The sequence below is a fragment of the Lipotes vexillifer genome, unplaced genomic scaffold (assembly GCF_000442215.2).
Source record: "Lipotes vexillifer unplaced genomic scaffold, Lipotes_vexillifer_v1.1 scaffold445, whole genome shotgun sequence".
NCBI classification, from domain to species: domain Eukaryota; kingdom Metazoa; phylum Chordata; class Mammalia; order Artiodactyla; family Lipotidae; genus Lipotes; species Lipotes vexillifer.
Genome location: NW_006774995.1, coordinates 1,915,180 through 1,918,909, shown reverse-complemented (window position 1 = coordinate 1,918,909; position 3,730 = coordinate 1,915,180). Strand labels below are relative to the sequence as shown.

General features: G+C 40.4%; 1 pseudogene; it reads left to right on the top strand.

Annotated features, from left to right (window-relative positions):
• The first annotated feature begins 470 nt into the window (after positions 1-470).
• Positions 471-1,735, top strand: LOC103068500 (protein CDV3 homolog pseudogene; annotated as a pseudogene).
• The last annotated feature ends 1,995 nt before the right edge of the window (positions 1,736-3,730 follow it).

Genomic DNA, 3,730 nt, shown 5'->3' with positions numbered 1-3,730 from the left:
ATATACTACACTCATTGGGGTCTTAGAAATCTCTGCCAAAACTCTGTACACTATATTTGGTATGTTAGTATAATAAAGTCTCTTTGATATGATGCCATACTATTGATTCAAAATAATAACAGGATAAATTCACATTATTATAATGCATAAACCATAGCACCTCAGTTAATAAGCAAGATTTAGTTAGTGAGTCAACTGAGTTTCTTAACCTGAACAACTTAGGACTGGACTCCAGCTCATGGTAGGTTATCTCTCCAAGGTGCAGATCACATGATACTTGGACAGTTCTATGACTAGAAGTAGCAGAGAGGTGGAGATTTAGCCATTGCTCCATGAATGAGAGTTTCTCTTAATTGAGGTGGGAATATGAAAAAGTGACATAAAGACAAATGGGCATAAAGACAAAAGGATGGGGTGCAGGGACCCGGCTGGGCTACAGAGGGATCGCAGGCAGGGAGGCCATGGGCCCCGGGGCCGACCCCAAGGTTGTGACAAAGGATGCAGTTGAGTGGAAAGAATCTGAGCAAAAAGAGGTTGATTACAGCAGCCTAAGAGTTCAAGCAATGCAAATAAGTGAAAAGGAAGTAGATGAAAATGAAAAAAGAGAAGATCCAGGTGATAATTGGGAAGAAGGTAGAGGTGGTGGTGGTGATGTAGAAAAATCTTCAGGTGCCTGGAATAAAACAGCTCCCATACAAGCATCTCCTGCTCCAGTAGTTGTTACAGAAACCCCAGAACTGACAATGACTAGAGGCGTGTGTAGGCCTCTTGGGGTCAGGTTGACCACAGCAAGGAAAGGACCACTAGAAATCTACAGTGATACACAGTTCCCATCCCCGCAGTCCACTGCCAAGCATGTAGAAAGCCAGAACAGGTATTTAAAATGAATGCTACCTGGAGTTAAATGACCACATATGGCACATCCACATTTTATTTAGGGACACGAATTTTTTACAAAGTAAATAAAATGGGAAGAAATGTAAATGACATCAAATGGAAATTTTTCGGGGTGGCTTGTAAATTAAGTCCCAGCCTTTTTGCCTCTTTGAGAGCACAGCTGGCTTGAATTTAAACCTCCACTTTGACCTGTTCCTCTGCTCTGTCCTACAGTGTTCACCACACTCATCTTTATCTGATCCACTCCCATAAAGTAGAAGTGTGGAGAGGTCTTTGAATAATGAGTAGAACTTTACTTGAAAGAGGAAATTGTTGTCCTTACTTTATGCATAAAGAAAGAGATATGTATTGTCTATTATTTGCTAAGAGTAAAAGTGAGTCTTAGGAGGAATCACCATGTCATTATACAGCTTTTTAACTTTCAAGTTGTCTTGAAGTCAGTCCCAAAATAGGTTTTCAGTTAATAGTATTCAGCAGATTTGCTACCACAGAAAATAGGACTGTAGAGCTTCAATACAGTATTCTATATTTTCTGTTCAACTGAAGCCTTAAAAATGGTTTTGATAAGGATTTATAAACCAGTTTCCCCCTCCTGTCACTTCCGCAAGATTTTTCTAAGGGGTGGCTTCTTTTTTAATTCAAGGAAGGATATTTTCAAAACAACCTAGTGAAGAACTAGGTTCCCTTAGGGATAAAGAAATGGAGAAGAGCTTTGAAGCAGTAAGACACAAAACTAGAGGTAGGGATGGGGTTTCAAAAAACCAGGCCCTTAAACTTCCTAGGCAACCCGCATGCTGTGCTTGAGAATCAGAAAAGCAGCCACACACAGTCCAATTAAGGAATGGTGTTTGCTAACCCTTCTAAGGTAACTAGACCACAGCTAACCACCACGGACAGCCATCCATCATCTACCTGATCTCTGCTGGATCTACAACTCATGCAGACCGCTCGGTATATGGGATCAGCCCTATTGCACTATGGAAGTTTAAAGTGTCACAACTGCTCTTTATGTGTATTGGATTTAGGGGGATTTTCATTGTTATATAAATGTGTGAACTAGATTCAGCAGTGTTCTTTCATAATTACTCTGCAAATACAAAAAAACAAAAAATGCAGCCAGTGGTCATTTCAAAATCTTTTTATGTTCGGATACTGAGCCTTCGTAAGGGTTGACTACCTCAGATTTGCTGCACTCATTGTGGACTTCATGTGGATCACAATGTCTGGATAAGAAGGTTACAGCTTTTAAGTGCTGATGAGAAACTTGAAACCAGCTCTACTGGATTCCTATCAGAAATACTGCAGAAAGTCAGCCATCTGGGTTCTGATCTGCTGTAAAAGATGAAGATTTAAGTGACCTTAATTAACCTGTCCTGTGCCCCATCCATAAGAAATACTCTGTAGTGCGCTGTGGCTGTATTAGACTTCCTGGAACATGCTGCTCTCAAAAGAAATGATGTGTTCAGATAATCTGTGTAGGGCTGTGATTTATAATGTAAACTTTGAGTTGTATTCTGAGGTAAACACAAATTAAATTCAACCAAACTCGGGTCACCAAGTGGGAAAGGGGTGGGGGGGGGGATAATCTTATTTCTTTCAGTAATTTTTTATTTGGGTAGTGCTCTTTCTGTGTTCCATATTAAGGATTTTGGGGGGGTTCTTTTGGTTTTTTCTTTGCTTTGACTTGGAATAGTTCTTTGACAGCATATTGCTTGGCTAAGTAACCTGAAACATGCATTAGAATTGTGAAATGTCTCATGAATATGTCAATCTCTAGAGTAGAAACAAATGGACTTTGATGTAAAGGGCAGTAGATGCAGGGGGCTCTAATTCAGGTGATGCTAAAGCCTCCTCTAATCAGGTCTAAGTTGTATAGTAAACTGTGGTGGAAAGAGTATGGTTTCTGCTCAGGCCAAGGGAGTCACGGACGTGTCCTTATAAATTCAAAGCAGTGAGAGCAGAACCTCAACCTAAAACCCACTGAAGTTTCATGGATCTTGCATGATGTCTGACAAGAATTCCAGATGCACTTGTGCCCAAACGTTTAAGGTGTTAGACATTCTATAGATGCAGTGATTGTCCCAGCCTAGCTCTGTCATCAACCTTCTGGTGTGTCTTTTTATGTTGTTCATTTGGAGAGTCGGGGCAAAAGACAGGTGATGTAGCCCTTCTGTTTTTAATAATTACAGCTTAAACTATACAGTAATTTTTAGTCCTGAAAAAGGACATCAGGACGCTACCCAGGATTACTGAAAAGTCTTTCCATCTAATGAGATAGTCTGGTAATTTCCTAGTTTTGCATCTTCGGTTTAATAGAAATATTTCAAAGTGGCATGTGACCACTTGATGCAGAGTCTGGGTTTCTCTATAATAAAATCCCTTTGCCAAATGTAGGAGTTACAGACTTGCTACTGGCAAGAGTGAAGCAAATGGGTGAGTAAAACTATCCTGATGCAGGAGCATTTTCCTCTAGGAGTTCAGTCTTGATAAAAGTGTCGATGCAGGAATCGCACTCCTAGGAGGGTTACAGAGTCATCTGACGGGACCTGCGAACCATAACTGGGCAATAACATTGGCATTATTTGAAGTGGCAGGCAGGATGCCTACGTTCTGATGTACTTGGGTACTTGCTGAGCCAGCCAAGGAGAGGTTGGATGATTGAGAAACAAAGGATTCTTGGTTAATCTGAAGAGTTCATTTGGGAGCCAAAAATCTTTTAACAAATAATCTCTTGGACCTTGAGCCACATATTTCCCCTGAAAAGTATGCATTTTTTTCCAGCAAAATTTTGTCGGGGGTTATGTTATTAAGGAATGAACTGAGATGAATATGT